Source organism: Diabrotica virgifera, chromosome 3 (assembly GCF_917563875.1).
Source record: "Diabrotica virgifera virgifera chromosome 3, PGI_DIABVI_V3a".
Lineage (NCBI taxonomy): Eukaryota > Metazoa > Arthropoda > Insecta > Coleoptera > Chrysomelidae > Diabrotica > Diabrotica virgifera.
The window spans coordinates 225,093,912-225,112,597 of NC_065445.1; the positions used below are offsets into that span (position 1 = coordinate 225,093,912).

At 33.7% G+C, this 18,686-nt stretch overlaps 1 protein-coding gene across 1 annotated transcript in view; it reads right to left on the reverse strand.

The window, feature by feature from the left end:
• The window catches only part of LOC114331234 (CD151 antigen), a 139,083-nt gene that overhangs the window by 24,051 nt on the left and 96,346 nt on the right, over positions 1-18,686 (reverse strand). The gene's annotated exons all lie outside the window — the stretch shown is intronic.

Genomic DNA, 18,686 nt, shown 5'->3' on the forward strand with positions numbered 1-18,686 from the left:
GTTTATTTATATTTCAGAGATGAATGGATTTCATTAATTGCAGATTACTAGTACCGGTCATATGCATCCGTTTTGGGTCGGTAAACGGGTATTTTATCGCATAACTTTTTTGTCGTTAATTTTTAAGCATTTTCGACACTAGATTATTAAATAATGAAGTATTCTAGTACTAACAGTTACTCTTGCTTTTAGTTGGTAAAATAAACGTATTTAAAAAAAATATTTTTTTTTCAAATTCAAAAAGCGAAAAAGATTCCAATCGATTTTTCTAGAAAACGGTATATTCTACCGACTTGAAGCAAGAGTACCTTTTAGTACTAGAATACCTCACAATTTAATAATCCAGAGTCAAAAATGCTTCAAATGTAAAGATAAAAAAGTTATGGGATAAAATAATCGTTGCCCTACCCACAATGGACTCCTATGACCGGTACTAGAAATTCGCTATGGATGGAGTCGATTTATTTCTAATATGCGTACAGATTTTTGTTTATCTAGCTAGAAGCGTTCTGGAGGTATTTAAGAAAAACTAATTACAAGACGCCATCTTCAAGGAGCTCTAGCTCCCTAGGAAGCATTTTCGGACTAGGTGAATTGGGCTATATTGTCTTAAAATTATCTGAGGAATCTCCTGCCTTCGTTTGTCGGTAGAGTTTCTGGACACCCTGTATATATTTTTTTTTTTAATTTGAAGGAACTAGAAAATATATAGGATCGATGAGAAGAACTCTGGGCTGACTTGGAAGATGGTATATAGTAGAATTACCACCAGACAATGTGTTCTTTATGTTTTGATGAAAAGTTTTAACTTGATTTTCACAAAAATTTAAACCTTGTATACGCCCAACGAATGCATTTTAATTTGAAAAATATTATTAGCAGTAACCTGCTCAGGAACACAACAAAAGACATGTAAACAACCTAAACCAAAAATAAGTAGTAGATACAATAACACAAGGTCAAGAATATGTCAACCCCAAAAATTAAAAAGAAGAAAAAATTAGTAAAGAAAGTGAGACAAAGAATGGAAAATCATGTAGTATTATTTCTATATTTCTAACCGACCTAATTTTGTAACTTACTAGTTTGCAACTAATTAACTTTTACTTTTGTATATTTCTTACAATGTTATAATAATTACCAGAGAACGGCAGTTCTCGCCAGTGGCGCACACCCACACCCCCCTACACGCGACACTATATATACACGAAATTTTAGATTTTCTAAATCTGACCGAATTGAAAACTGGGCGGGCCAAATCCCATCTTAAAGCTCAGGAAAAGACTCACCCATTCCTATGTCAACCACACCTTTTGGTCCAGGATGTGGATTTTACGGCCCTTCCTATTTAGGGTCTGTTTTTAGTTTTTGTCCCCAAAACTCCCAAAAACTTCGAAAATTTAAGTCGGACCTTTACGGCTTCTAATAGTGCTGATCATTACCTTTCCAACGCATGTCTAATTTTGAAAATAGGTTATACCATTCAAAAGTTACTGAGCTCAGAAATATGACTCAAAATCTTTTTAAAAAAGTGAAAAAGTTAAACCGATCTGAATATTTTTTTCTGTGTTTAAAGAGGGGGTCTGAACCGATTCAGAACCGGTGTAGTTTGTGACTTCTGACCACCCATAAGCCAGCTATAGAAGTTGGTAAGTACGAAACGGCATATTTTTGGGGGTATATATCTTTGGTTAAAGAAGAGACAGGAGAACCGCAAATACACCAAATCAATGGTGTTGAGTTAAGCTTTTAAATGGTGTGTAAGACATGACGATCAGACATACACACAGCTCAGTATAGCAAAAAAACTGAAAAACTAAACTTTGAAAATTTTGGTTTTTCGACAATTACTCAAAATTTTCAAAATTACATACGAATTGCGCCAATAACTGATCGTTTGTAGAAGGAGTCTAGACGAATCTAACGGTGTATACCTCATATCCGGGAAAATTCGAATTTTTAAATTATAGGCTTCCTAACTATGATCAAATCTATTATCATTAAAAAACGGTTTTTCATGCTCAATAAATCCTGTAATAGCTTCAGTTATCATACTTGACCTTAGATGCATCAGATACTACTTGTCCATACGTTTCAAACTCATGTTTAGTGATCAAAATCAGTTAAGCCGTTTAGAAGGTATTAAGCTGCAGAAGTATAATCCAATTAACGATTATTTCCGAAATGGTTTATGTAGTTGTAGTGGTTACGACGCTAAATTTGATCTGCAACGGGCAATCCGAGTTCATTTACCGGCCATCCCAATATTTTTTTTACAATATATTTCGAATAGAAAAAAAATCTAGTGTACCTACATTCGATGGACACTAGATCATTTGGTAGGTAATGCGACAAAGGTGACAATTTATAAAGCTTAACGTGTAATCGAGAAACATTGCATTCAACTTCATACATTTAATTTATAAATAACTTTGAAAAACTCCTGATACAAGAATAAAAACCGCTAAACGCCGTAAAAATGAGTGGCGTATACAATATTCCAGCTACAAAAGATCTGGTATGAATATTACGTGGCGCGAAAATGTATTTTCATTTTGATGCAAAACAAAATTCTAGTTTTATTTTAAAAGATTTTTCCATAATATTTGCTAAATTTGAAGTAAACGCGGCACAAAAGAGTTTCAAAATTCAAACTGTATAAAAGTTACTCTTTTGTGGCGCGTACATTTTCGCGCCACGTAATATTCATATCAGACCTTTGTAGCTGGAATATTGTATGCGCCACTCATTTTTACGGCGTTTAGCGGTTTTATATTGTTGTATTCTATACGATATACTTTATTTATTTTCAACGAAATTTCTCCACGGCATGAATATTGTAATTTTTGGAAGTTCCTTTTTTGTAGGTAGATATTATTATTGTTAGATCATCCTCAAAAACTAAACAATGATTTCTTTCTTTTAGTGTCATGAGCATTTCACTTTTGTTAATGCAGCCATGGGCTGGTTTAAAGTTTTCGGAAATTTCATATAAGTAATACAAGCAAATGGACTTCATGTACTCTACGAGTAACTTTTTATCGATCGATATCCGACTTGGTCAAGCTCGATAATTATTCGAGCTCAACTTTTCAATACTCGATGATTGATATATCAAAATAATAATATTTCTGCGACTATAATGTGACACTTTCGATTACAGCTTTTCAATCAAATGTGATATAAGAACGGGAAGTATATTATTTTTTATTCTCATCTTGCTAAGGCACGTCGAATTCTAAATCAAGTCTACTATTAAGTGAAATTCCGTGTTAAATAAGTGTCCGAGGTTAAATTTCTCACCTTTAAAACCATCTTACGAGTATGCAGAGGAATATGTTACATATCAGATCATCATTTTCTAAGAGCTAAAGTATTCTTCCCGATAAGACACACAATAACGAAGACGAGAACAGACGAGAAATATAACTTAAAGAGTGTATATACTCGTATAGAGAGTATACATGAAAGTGTTAAATATCAAACGAGACTCGACAATTACATACTAAGCCCGAATAATCTAACAACAGAAGAGGTTTATATTAATATAGTATACAGCATAAAAGCAGCTGCAAAGGAAGCCCTTGGTATCAGAGAAATTAGAAAAAGTAACAAATACTGGTGGAATTCAGAAACAGAGAGACTAGTCAAGGAAAAAAAAAAGATACTATACCAAAAATGGCTTAACACAAAAAATGAAGAAGACTTCAACAGATATATAGAAAAGAAAAGAGAATCAAGACATAAAATCATTCAAAGTAAGAGAGAGAACTGGATTCGAAAGTGCCAAGAAATCGAAGCACACATAGGAGGACGAAAATGCAGTGAATCACGGAAATGTCTATACAAGATCAAGAATATCGAAACACGCAACGACAAACTACAATTAATACCAACAGATAAATGGGTCCAACATTATAAGGACTTATTAACTGAACAAAGGCCCGAATACTCACAACCAATAGAGACGGAAATACAAATTGTAGGGGAAGAAATAAATATAAACAGTGTAGCAGTTAAAAATGCAATTAACCTTCCGATGACCAACCTTTTTTGTTACACGGATGACCAAGGGGGGGGGGGGAATGACCCCAGGTCAAAAATGTCAAAAATGTCAAAAATGACAATTAAAAAAAATGAAGTTTTTTTTTATATATTTTTTTTTTATTTTTATGGCATGGACTTTATGTCATTCAGCCAGTCACAACGTGAGTATTAGTGTAATGTGTAGTGTGTATGTTGAGTAAGTGTCTTGTTACTTTGCAAAGTCCACGTCATTAGCGTAAAACTACTTAGAATTACACATAATTGACGGTATTTTACTAAACATCAACTTCAGAATATATTTTTTATTCGTAAAATATAGGGAATTTTTTTTATTTCAAAATATGAGGATATCTAGAATGACATTAAAGTCAAATAAAAAAATAATTGGTTAAAAATTGAAAATACTTTTGAATTTATTAAAGAAAAACATACACTGGGGTCACAATTTCCCCCGCTTGGTCATCCGAAGGTTAAACAACTAAAAAAAGAAAGATCTCCGGGTCCAGGTAGGATCAATGCCGAACTACTGAAAAAAGAACTGAAAAACTGAAAAACTTTTCGAATCTCTGGCATATATGTATTAACAAAGTACATCAATGGCGAAAATGTACCCAGTGACTGAAAAAGAGCTTATATATCGACTCATAAAAAGGGCAATAAACTAAAATGTAGCAATTATCGCGAAATATCAGTAACAAATACAATAAGCAAAGTATATACAAAAATTTTAAGAGAACTGATTGAACAAGAATACTCAGGATACGAAGAAGAAGAACACTGCGGGTTTAGAGCTGGAAGGTCCTGTACGGATAATGTATTTTCATTAAAACAAATTATCGAAAAAAAAATTAGAACGGAATAGGCCAATACACCTAGTTTTTATAGATTTGCAAAAAGCATATGACAATATACCGATACCGAAACTATGGGAAGAACTGCAAAACTCCAACGTTAACTTTACTCTCATAAAAGCTGTGCAAAATATATACAGTGACATGAAATCTGCAGTAAAATTAGGAAACAAAATAACAGATTTGTTTACAGTCAACAAAGGTCTACGACAAGGATGTTGCATATCACCGAGTCTGTTAAAGATTTATGTCGCCAAAGGCCTTACAATATGGAAAAGAAAATGCCGTGGAATGGTCATCCAAATCGACGAAAACACCTGCCTGTAAACTTCAGTTTGCAGACGATCAGATAATATGTGCAAACGATAAAGAAGATTTGAAATATATGACTCGCAAATTGAAGGAAGAGTACGGAAAATGGGGACTGCAGATGAATGTAGAAAAAACACAATATTAATGCATAGGTGAGGATTCAACCGATATGATATTGGACAATAATAAGAAAATAACTAGCTGTGATAAATATAAGTATTTGGGAATTAATTTCAACAAGGAAAGTACTGACGATGCAGAAGTTAAGAGCAGAATAAATAAAGCAAGAACGATAATTAAATCATTGAACGGAGTTTTGTAGAGTACCGAGTACCGAGATAGGGAAACAAAGAAAAATGAGAATATACAACACCATGATTAAGAGCATATTGGTATACGGATCCGAAACATGGAGAATAAAGGAACACCAAAAAAGGAAAAATAAAAGCTACTGAGATGGACGCCCTAAGAAGAGCAAGTAGAACATCGAGATTGGACCGGGTTAGAAATGAGGAAGTAAAGCGAATAATGAATTTACAGGAAACGGTTGTAGAATGCATTGAGAAGAAACAATTAACGTGGTACGGACATGTTCAGAGAATGGGGAGGAGAGATTGCCAAAGAAAATTATGAAATGGATACCTACAGAAAACAGGAAAAAGGGAAGGCCAAGAACGACATGGATACAAGGAGTAAGACGATCAATGAGTGTACGAGGATTAGAAGATGAAAACTGCAAGGATAGAAGATATTGGCAACAAGGCATCGGAAAACGTCGGAGGACGTTTTGAACCCGAATTTATATATATAAAACCATATTTTGGTTATAAGCTCTTATTCGACACTTAACTTGCCATTCTGTCGTTTCTAATGTCGGAGAAATTCTATCCACATACAGAAAGATGAGCGGACAGGACAGACAGACATGAAACCGGAAGTAACTATATATTTGTTCTCGTCTTGCTAAGGCACGAAGAAAAATATATCCCTTGCTTTATTTTTCGGCCACTTAGAATAGTACTTCCGATTGCAACTTAATACGGGAACTCCGAAGTCAAATTTATCAAGTTTAATACCACCCTTGGGTTACAAATAGGAAGCGGATTTATATGCGAGCAATTTTCATGAAATATGCGCATACATAGGTATGCAGTAAAAAATTACGAAATAAGCGCGAGATATGCACAATAATTTCAAAATATGCGCATTTTCAGAAACCACATATTTATCTACAATAAAATAAATGTATCCATTTCCCACTATATTCTTTATTTTTTTATGGTATCGTTGTAAATTTGAAGTGTGTAATTTTTTCTCAATGTACTTTCATCGGAAACACTTTTCTTGGAATATATTTCCAAAAAACTTTTAAACAATTTTCCAGCTTTTTCAAAGGTATGTTTGCACAAATCATCGCCTCGTATAAATACGAATTAAATTTATGTTGTTCATTTGATGAAGTCATCAACGATTTTCTACTGTCAATGTACAACTAATCAACTTTCGATTCGCTCATCTTCTTGCATTTTGGCCTATGTAGTTATATCTCGACGTGTTGAGTAACCGAACATTTTCGCTGAGATGGTATTTACGAAAATAACACATACTTTTTTTAAAGTGTATAAACTTAAAAGGTTGAGGAAGCAGCCACATAATATTAAAAAAAAAGAGGAAGAAAGCGATCTTTAACTGATCATTTAACTACATGCTTTGCAGACTAATTTTACATTAGTGTAAAGAAGCTGGGGATAGTTTCTGATCCGGGAATAAACCAGGCTAGAATTTTTCGGTATATTGCACTATTCACAAACAGAAGTACTTTTACACAATAACTAAACATTCGCATTGACCTACTAAAGATGACTAATTTTACTGATTTACGGGATCTGATTTAAATCATATTTAAATTTCCGTTAGAGAATCGTAAAACGATGTTTAGAGGTGTAATAATAATAATATCGTATGGCATTTTTGCCGGGGAGATCCTTTCGGATAGTTCCAGCGCCAGTTACATCTTTAACCCTGTTTCAAGTAACTAGTGTCGATGTACACTAGCCCAGGGGGACCGACGGCTTAACGTACTCTCCGAGGCACGGTGAGACGGCTCGTGTCATTATTGGAAATGAAAATGGTTTGTCTTTGGCAGGGATCGAACCCACGTCTACTGGCGTATGAGGCCAGCGTTTATGCCGTTACCCACGGCCGCTCAAAGTGGTGTAAATATTCTCTTAAGAATATGGTATTTAGCATCCTACAATCATTTTATGACGGCATAGTATACGCATTTTGTGGGTATAAATCGGGTGTTTTCTAAGGAAAGCAGAAAAGGTAATAAATGAGCCGACTTCAGGTAATTCTCGAAAAGATATGACAGCAAGTATGAAGGAATATTTTGTGTCGAATTAAAAAAATTTAGAATTTTTTCGTTTCGACAAAAATGTGTTTAAATAGACACATTATATGCACGTTTCTTTAAAAATATGCAACATTTGGTAAAATTCTTAAATATGCAAAATATGCAAGCAATATGCATTTAGCATAAAATCCGCTCCCTAGTTATAAACTTTCATTGGATACCTCATTTGTCATTCTAAATGTTTTAATAACGGAGAGATTATATTCAGGGACAGACAGACTGACGGATAGAGAGACATATAGTTGTTCTCGTCTAGATAAAACGCGTCAAATAATATATCGTTTATACCGTTTATATCGTTTATATTTCGGCGACTTTAAAACAGTAATTCCGGTTGCAACTCTAAAACCGGAAGTATGTGTGTATGTAATCTAAACCTTTCTACCTAACGGTGTAAGGTGTTTAAAAATACATTTCATACATCTACATCATATACAAATTGTCTCCACTCTTGCTTATGCTTGGCCCTTCGTTTCGCTTCAGTCCACGTTGTATTTCTCGTCCTCAGAATTTCTCCCACTTCATCGTTCCAGGTTTTCTTTGGTCTCCCTCTTCCTCTCTTGTTTTGTACTTTTGCCTCCCATATGCGTTTTACTTGCCTACCATAGTTCATTCTACACAAATGTCCAAACCATTTAAGCTTGTTCTTATTTAGTATTTGTGTTATTGGTTCGACTTGTAGTTCTTCTCTCACAATGCTGTTTCTTATTCTATCACATCTTGTAATTCCTTTTACTTTTCTTAGGTACTTCATGTCCATGGAGTTTATTCTGCTTTTCGATTCAGTACTTCATTCTTATCGATATTTTCGTCTTCGTCGTTGTGTTCTACGTTGGGGGTGGTCGTTTGTTCATGTGACTCATTACTGGTGGTTGTTCCATTTGGTAGCTCTTGGAAATGCTCCTTCCATCTTTTCATGTCTTCATCTGTCAGTAGTACATTATATTTTGATTTGATCTGCCTTATGTTTAGTTGTTTGTCCTTTCGTAGGTTCTTCAAAACTCTGTAGAATAACTTCTGGTTTCCTTGGCTATTTTCTTCTAATTTTGTTCCAAATTCTTCCCAGGATCTCTGTTTGGCTCGGGTTACTAGTTCTTTAACATTAGTACGTTGTTGTTTATATAGCGTGTAATTATTGTCTGTTCTGTCTCCGAGGTATTGTTTCCATAAACTTTTTTTCTTTTCACTTGATCTTTAATTTCTTCGTTCCACCGCCTTGTCTGTTTTATATTTTTATTTACTACTATTGTACCACATGTTTGTTTTGCTGCCTTTAGGATGGTATCCTTAAATTCTAGCCATAGTTCTTCTAGATTCAAACTTCGCCGTATTTGTCTTCTGTTTTCGATGTGTGTTTCTGTAGTCTTTTTATATTGTTCAGCAATCTTTTTGTTTTGTAGCTTATAGGATCTGATTGATTCGTTCCTATTCTTGTACTGGCTTGTCATTTTTGTCATTTTTTTGATGGTTATTATCCTCAATTTTCCACTTAGCTACTAATAATTAGTGGTCACGGTAGATTTCTGCGCCTCTATTAACTTTCACGTCAGTTATTTCTTTTCGATTTTGTCTGTTCATTAGTACATAATCTATTATTGATCTTTCATTTCTGCTTCTAACTTCTCTGGTATATGTGTATATATCTTTGTGAATGTAAAACGTATTCGTTACTATCAAGTTGTTCTCCATGCAAAAATTGATCAATCTATTTCCATTATTGTTTCTGGTCTCCTCTCCATGCATTCCAATTATATTTATTGTGTCATTTCTTTTTTCTACTCTACTGTTAAAATCTTCCATGATGATTAGTCTGCCATTTACGTTTTCCACTATATCTGTCAGCTCCTTCCAGAAGTCATCTTTTTTACTTGCAACTTCATCTTCACCTGGCCCATATACAATTATTATTGTTGTGTTACTAGTTTGATCTATATTCATTTCAGTTTATAATATTTTCTCAGATATAAATTCCCATCTTCTCATGTGCTTTATATGTTCTTTTGCAATAATGCAACCAACCCCTGCGGCCGCTCGTAGCTCTGGTTTTACTCCACTGTATAACAATAAATGTCCCCCTTCTTGTTCTATGGTTCCCTGTCCTTTCTTTGTTAATTCTGTTACTGCTAGGATGTCTAGTTCGTAACTTTCAAATTCCTGTATGAGTTCTCGTTCTTTGTCGTTGATACTTCTGATGTTCCACGTTGCTATTTTCAGTATTTTCATTTTTGTGTTGCTCGTTGTTATGTCTGTTAAGATCATATCAATATTCGTTTCCTTTTTCGTTGCCATTTGTCGGTCCATTTCTTCGTCTATTATCATTAGTTTTTTGACCCAAATTTTTGTTTGTCCGTAGATGAGTGTTTTTCCAATCTGTTTTCAATTTCAGTCCAATCGAATTGTATGTTATCAACCCATAATTTTTTATATCCAATTCTCACTCTTTTTACTTCCTTTCTTTCTCTCTTTCCTCATCAAAACCGGAAGTTCGAGGTCAAATTTCGCACCTTTAAACCATCCTTGAGTTACAAGCTTTTATTCGACACCTCATTTGTCATTCTACTTGGTATAATAACGGAGAAGTTTTGTTTATAGTCCCTGGTACAGAGTACCGACCGACGTGGATAATTCAACGTTTTCAGATTTTTTCAAAATGGGTGAAAACAATAGTCTTATGTTTATGACAGATAATTTTGTATTTCCTTTAGTTCCCAAATTTTGTCCGTAACCTGCCTATTACTTCTAACTTCTTGTTATTCTGCTATTGTTTCCTCTGCTGTGTTTCGTTTTTTACTTAATCGCACTTATATATCGCCTACGTGGTTTTAAATTTTACCTAAAAGTGTGACGCATTTCTAGGTAATTTAAGTAGAATTGTCTCCAATTACGTGTAGGTGACTGCTTAGTACATATACCTATAATTTTCTTGTCAGACAATGCCGAGGCCATGAAAAATTACTTAAAGATAGTTAGGTATATTTTTAGCAAATCGACGGAAAGTTAAACCAACATATATATTTATAACTCAATAAAATTAGTATATTGGGAGAATCTTATTAAAGGAAAAAACGTTTTTCTGTAATGAAGACACCATAATTATAGAAAGTAATAAGAAGTATTGAATATATTTAATAGATATGCACTCAATATTGAATAAGTGCTAGATGCTAGTCCCTGGCTCTAATAATCTTCGTGCTTGTTGGTTTAGAAATGTCAGCTACATAATTTTAAAACACGTTCAGTTATTATCTGAAATGTGCCAAAGAAAAGGAAAACCCACGGCAAAAAAAAAACGAGACCACTTAACTAAATGGGTATAAAGGTCGCCTCATATTATAATGCACGTCGCGTTTTCGGCACGTAGCGTTTCGTTTGCGAAAAATATAATTTAATGGTTTTTAAATTGAACCGTTCATATTGTGCGTATAAGACACGTAACGTAGCGTATAAGACACGTTACGTCTGCGTTCGGTTCATTCGAAAACAATATTTTTCGGATGTTGACAGCTACGGGTCGTTTTCCCCTCGTTGTTTATTTAGGTATTTCTTTGAATTTGATACAGAGTATTTAGACCGGTCAGTATCGTCGCCCTCGCTAGCGAAATTATTCCTATTCGATTTTTTGCACAAATTTACTCAAAGAGAGGTTCTTATAACATATCCACAGGGTGCCAGACGGTGCCGTGGTCGAAAAATTGTTTAAACAATCTTTTTTAAACAAATTCACAAAAATATCTTTTCATTCGAGCAATATTTTTTTTAGATAATTTGGGTAATTCTGAGCAAAAAAGGTTTCTTGTCATTTTTCTCTAAAATTGCGAAAATGGCTAATTTCAAGGCTTAATAACTCGATTAAAAATTATTATTATGAATTTCAATAAGTGACCAAATCAAGTTTCAAACAACTTCTTCAAGGTCCTGAAGAGATTTTTATCATGTTTTTATTACAAAGCTGTTATTTTTAACTATTAACAATTACCGCTATAGTCCAACTGTATCGTCGCCCTCGTTAGCGAAATTAGATTTTTTTGCACAAACTTACTCAAAAAGAGGTCCTTATAACACATCAACAGGGTTCCGGGCGGTGCTGTGGTCTAAAAATTGTTTAAACAATTTTTCTTAAACAAATTCACAAAAATAATTTTTTATTAATAATTTAATTAAACCCAAATTAATAATAATTTGAGTTATTCTGGGCAAAAAGGTCTCTTGTGATTTTTCTCTAAAATTGATTGTTGTCGAGTTATATGGCCATTTCCGCATTTTTGCAAGATACGTTTTTTGCTAAGAATAACCCAAATTATCTAAAAAAAAAATCGTTCGTAATGAAAAAATTATTTTTGTGAATTTGTTTAATAAGAATTGTTAAAACAATTTTTTGACAAGGGCACCGCCCGGCACCCTGTGGATGTGTTTGTTATAAGGATTCTTTTTGAGTAAGTTTGGGCAAAAAAATCTAATCGAAATAGTTTCGCTAACGGGGGCGACGATACAGTTGGACTATAGCGCTAATTGTTAATAACTAAAAATAACAGCTTTGTAGTAAAATAATGACAAAAATCTCTTTGGGACCTTGAAGAAGGGGTTTGAAACTTGATTTGGTCACTTATTGAAATTCATAATAATACTTTTAATCGAGTTATTAAGCCTTGAAAATGGCCTTTTCGCATTTTTCAAATTTTTAATCGCATGTAACTCGACAACAATCAATTTTAGAGAAAAATGACAAGAGACCTTTTTTGCCCAGAATGACGCAGTTTATCTAAAAAAATATTGCTCGAAATAAAAAAAATATTTTTGTGAATTTGTTTAAAAAAAATGTTTAAACAATTTTTCGACCACAGTACCGCCCGGCACCCTGTGGATATGTTATAAGGACTTCTTTTTGAGTAAGTTTGTTTAAAAATATCGAATCGGAATAATTTGGCTAGCCGGGGCGACGATACTGCCCGGTCTAATTTAAAAAGTAGTTTTCGAGGCAATTTGTCATGTAAACATGTGTTGTGACAATAAACACATCTGCACCGCACCAAACTGAAACCAACGTAAACGTTCTATATATAGTCCTGTCGCCAGGGGGGGTACAACGGCCTCCTTAATTCAGATGGACTTACCCAAGTTTTTTTTATATATTTTGATCCGCAGAATACGAATTTTTTGGGTAACAGTTGATCCGGATGTCGATAAGATTGTTATAGACAAAGAACTTGAGGAATTACATAACAGCGATTTCTCGCAAAACAAAACATCTTTTTGTATTTTTTGGGCGATTTCAAGCAAAAAATATGCCTACAAGTTTTTTCGTAGAATGCATAGTTTTCGAGATAACCGCGGTTGAAATTTCAAAAAATCGAAAAATTGTAATTTTTGAACCCGAATAACTTTTGATTAAAAAATAAAGTAGCAAATCTGCTTACCGCATTTGAAAGTTTAAGTCAAATTATATCGATTTTGATTATTTGCATTGCTAAAAATTTATTATTTTATTGTTAAACAAAGCTATAAACACCTAGTATGTGAGTGATGTTTTCAATGATTTCTCATGTAAAATCGAACGAGTAGGTAGAGTAGCTACAAGTGCAAGCGAGGCAATTTCTACGTAGCATGCGTTAAAACGCATGTATTAGGCACGGGAAACACTATGTGTTTATAGATTAGTTTAACAATAAAAAAATTAATTTTTAGCATTGCAAATAATCAAAACCGGTATAATTTGACTTAAACTTTCAAATGCGGTAAGCAGAATTGCTACTTTATTTTTTAATCAAACGTAATTCAGGTTCAAAAATTGCAATTTTTCGATTTTTTGAAAGTTCAACCGCGGTTATCTCGAAAACTATGCATTCTACGAAAAAACTTGTAGGCATATTTTTTGCTTAAAATGACCCAAAAAATACAAAAAAATGTTTTGTTTTGCGAGAAATCGCTGTTATGTAATTCCTCAAGTTCTTTGTCTATAACAATCTTATCGACATCCGGATCAACTGTTACCCAAAAAATTCGTATTCTACGGGTCAAAATATATAAAAAAAACTTGGGTAAGTCCATCTGAATTAAGGAGGCCGTTGTACCCCCCCTGGCGACAGGACTAATATGATAATGTGAATGGGCAGTCCGATTGCCGGTCTGCAAACGCTACGTGCCGAAAACGCGACGTGCATTATAATATGACGCGACCTTAAGAGTGTTTAACTACAAAGGCATCACCTGCTCAATATGGCATATGAAATGCAAAATACTTACCTACGCCGAACAAAGAAAGAAAGATATCAGAGCGGTTATGACAATGTCATAATATGTCATATTAAATCAACAAGCGACCTAGTCTGGGCTAATTATCGGAGAATAGGCCATTTTTGGGAAAAGTTATTTACCAGCAATTTTATTGCTGGAATCGAATCTTATGATTGTATATATTAATAATATAGGTATGCAAAGTCCGCAGATAGTGTGCTACTTTTTTTATAAACAGAATGGCGCTCGAAAATCGTGTTTTTTTTCAATTTATGCTCTATAACTCCAAAGATTTTAACTTTACACCAAAAACACTCAAATCAAAATTCACCGCAATTAAATTCTTCATAGAGACGTGTTTTTTCCGATTTACTTCGACGAAAACTTTCCCCGGAAAAAGCGGGTTTTTCCAACAAAATCTTTAATTTTCAACTAAACTTTTAGATAGGTAATTCTTAATTAATAATTAAATAACTTGGTAATGTAAAAGCCCTTTTCGTATAGATTACAATTCCAGAAGCCGAAGGAAATTTAATGAACAGTTTAGCAACAATTGAATTGTTAATTAAAAATTTACGGTCGCTATAATTACGACAATAATTATGATACATAAGAATAACTATGATTTTTTCATAAAAAGACACTATACCTATCTAATGTACTTTACAGAATTGAAATTGGACTATTTAAGCGGCCTCAGGAATATTTTAAAATTATAAAGAATTTTTTGGCTCATAAACAAATAGAATATCTCGGGAAATATTAAACTAAATTAAATTGTGAAAACGGTATTCGAAAAGCAGCGGCAGGACACTTATTTTAAAAGAAAAAACGTTTAATTACGACGAGTGATTCCTGAGATACAACCGGTGAAACTTGGCCGGAATTTACGGCAAAGATATAAACAATAGGATCATAATTTTTAACCATCACCTTTTTATTTTTGTCCTCTTTCTCCACACCAATTTTTATATCTTTAAAATACTCATAACATACATTATTATAATAAAAACTCTCGATAATACGTGTGAAAATTGCCAAAAATAGCAAAATTCCAATCAAAAATTAGGTTGGAGAAAATGTAACCCTCAAAGTTCAAAATCGGTATACGTTAAAAAAATGCATTTTCTCGGCTTTCCATGGAGCAATTTCCTTCATTCTTTTTTTCGGTCACTGGCATGGTGTGTGTGGTGGAATGCTGAAGTTAAACGCGCTGTAACTTTTACCGCAGATGAATTCAACAAAGCGTTGAGTGACCTAAAGGCACGAAGGGATCCGGGATTCGAAGGGATACCACTACAGCGGTAAAACGCATCGGCAGTTTAGAGTTGACATGACTTTGTGACCTAGTAAAATGTAAAATATAAACATACATAACCTAATAAAACTAGGTTGTATATTTTCCCAAAATATTTAAAAAAATAACCTATTTGAGAACGATTTCCGGAGTTGAAATCGAAACGTCAAATATTAGTTAATTAAAAATGTAATCTTCATTATACCAATAATTTTGACTCAATCCCATATAAACATAATATATAACAAGAAAGTAGAAAACTCAAAGAGGTACCACAAAAATGTATATTATAAAAATGTCATACAAGGACGCGTTTCGGCTCTTACCGAGCCATCATCAGCTTGAAATACAGGAGCAAAGTCTAAAACTGTCCTACAATATAAAAAGGAAATTTTTAAGCATGTGGTGATCACGCCCACCTCGGCAAAGGAACTTACCAGACCAGGAAGGAGGAAGAATCTAATGGCTTACATTGTATTGGGTTCTTTAGGTTTCATTCTAAGTTATAAGTAGTGTATTAGACATTAAGGGTATAAATTCATTTTAAGATTTAAATGACTTCCTCTTTGAGAGAAACCATCTAGCGAACAGATCAGGTGCAAGGAACTTTTCGGTGAACTGTCAAATTGCTGTCAGTGATGACAGATGACATGTAGTACTCAAGAATGAATTTGTCGTTAGGTGGTAAATGTTGTAACTAGAAGACCCCACAGACTAGGGAAAGAAAAAAGAAGAAGATTAAACGTCAAGTTCAAAATTCGTAAGGTGAAAGAATAGAGGAAAATAAATAGGACAATATTGAATGTATACGGTATTAAAACGAAGAGGAAAGGCTGAAAAACAATGAAGAATAGCAATAACCAATAAAATTTGATACTTATCAAATTTTATTGGTTATTGCTATTCTTCATTGTTTTTCAGCTTTTCCTCTTCGTTTTAATACCGTATACATTCAATATTGTCCTATTTATTTTCCTCTATTCTTTCACCTTACGAATTTTGAACTTGACGTTTAATCTTCTTCTTTTTTCTTTCCCTAGTCTGTGGGGTCTTCTAGTTACAACATTTACCACCTAACGACAAATTCATTCTTGAGTACTACATGTCATATGTCATCACTGACAGCAATTTGACAGTCCACCGAAAAGTTCCTTGCACCTGATCTGTTCGCAAGATGGTTTCTTTCAAAGAGGAAGTCATTTAAATCTTAAAATGAATTTATACCCTTAATGTCTAATACACTACTTATAACTTAGAATGAAACCTAAAGAACCCAATAAATGTAAGCCATTAGATTCTTCCTCCTTCCTGGTCTGGTAAGTTCCTTTGCCGAGGTGGGCGTGATCACCACATGCTTAAAAAAAAATTTCCTTTTTATATTGTAGGACAGTTTTAGACTTTGCTCCTGTATTTCAAGCTGATGATGGCTCGGTAAGAGCCGAAACGCGTCCTTGTATGACATTTTTATAATATACATTTTTGTGGTACCTCTTTGAGTTTTCTACTTTCTTACCTCGAGACCACATTTGAGAATGGATACTTCTCTTCATAATATATAACAAATTAAATAAATTACGCCGTATCTAAGTACACCCATGGACAAAAATATCAAATATTTTGAAATTATCATAATATGAAGTGAAATTTTTTGACAAAGTAAGTCATCAATCGAAATATAAATCATACAGGATCCCGAGGAAATTAGGATGAGAGAATTTTTAAATAATTCACAACTCATCTGCTCAGTGTGGTAAAAGTTCCAACAAGAAAGATTCCTTAGTACTCAACAAAAGAGTAAATGAATTAAAATGTATAAAAATTTTCAATTTCTTTGCAACGCGAAAATGCAGCAGCTGCATAATACTCTGGTTAAATTGGAGAGTACAGGAAGAGTCTATACCGGTTTCGGAGGATTTTCCTCTTCATCAGTAGTCCCATATCCTCTTCTCTCCGATTTCCCCAGGCATCATAATTTGGGCCTTTCCGAATTGCAGAGAACGAAATGACACGGATGTACTAGAGCCATCTACCGAAAAACAAAATAAGTCATCAATTGAAGTAGCACAGAAAACGACAATAAATATCGTTCCCATACCACCAGATTGACAACAGGTGGAATACTTTCTTTGGTTACAACCTCCCGAGATTTTCAAAAATTATAAATCATAGAGGATGCCGAGGAAATTAAGATGAGAGAATTTTAAATTCTTGTTGAGTACTATAAGACATCTTTCTTGTTGAAACTTTTACCACGCTGAGCAGATGGGTTGTGAATTATTTAATATTCTCTCATCTTAATTTCCTCGGCATCCTGTATGATTTATAATTTTTTTAAATCCCGGGAGGTTGTAACCAAAGAAAGTATTCCACCTGTTGTCAATCTGGTGGTATGGGAACGATATTTATTGTCGTTTTCTGTGGTACTTCGATTGATAACTTACTTTGTTTTTCGGTAGATGGCTCTAGTACATCCGCGACATTTCGTTCTTTGCAACTCGGAAAGTCCCAGATTATGATGCCTGGGGAAAGCGGAGAGAAGAGGATATTGGACTACTGATGAGGAGAAAATACCTCCGAAACCGGGATAGACTCTTCCTGCACTCTTCGATTTAACCAGAGTATTAAAAGCAGATGCTGCATTTTCGTGTTGCAAAGAAATTGAAATGTTTATATATTTTGAAACTTTTTGTTCTGCAATCCTCAGCCCTCTAAAGCTAAAAATAGACCATGTTCGGCACACTCAAAAATCGAGGTAGCTGACTACTTCCTTAGATATTGTAGACCTAGAGGAAGAAAACCTACCTGTTTCCTGCATAGGGTTCGCGTCCGTTTTTTAATTATTAACAATTTAGTGCAAAAATCGTGATTTTTTCGATTGTTTGCACCCCATTCAAAAGCTAAATAGTTGACATAAAATTACAAAATTTAATTTTTTAGAACATTAAAAAACCTTCAAAATGCCAATTTTTGAAAGTTAAAAAGCTAATTTGTTGCTAATCAAACTGGAAAAAAAGTGAAAATCGTTATTTGTTAATGACTCTTAGTATAACTACCTTAGAACTTTAGTGTTTCACTCAAAGTTGTGTATTGGGGTACTTAACAAACCCTCAAAATTTGAGACCAATCCATTAATTAGTTTGAGAGTTATTCTAATTGTTTATTCCAGAGACCATTATTTTGCAATAACATAAGACAGAAAATAATGAAGATAGGGTAATTCTGCGTATGCCAAATGAAAGTAGAAAACTGATGCTATCAAAATGTACTAAAAAAAGATAAAAAATTATCCAATATAGTCAAAAATCCTAATTTTTGAAATTTTGTATTTTATAAACATTTAGAATAACTTTAAAAATATTGTCCGTAGAAAAAATCATTTTACATATTAAAAAAGCTGGTATTTTACACCAATTTTTAAAAATGTAGTTCAATTGGTGCCTAGTCGTGGTAAGTGACGGGGCAGCTGGGAGCCGACAAATGCACGAGTTCAAAAACTAAAAAAGGCAACTTAAAATTATAGTCGGTTCGCTAA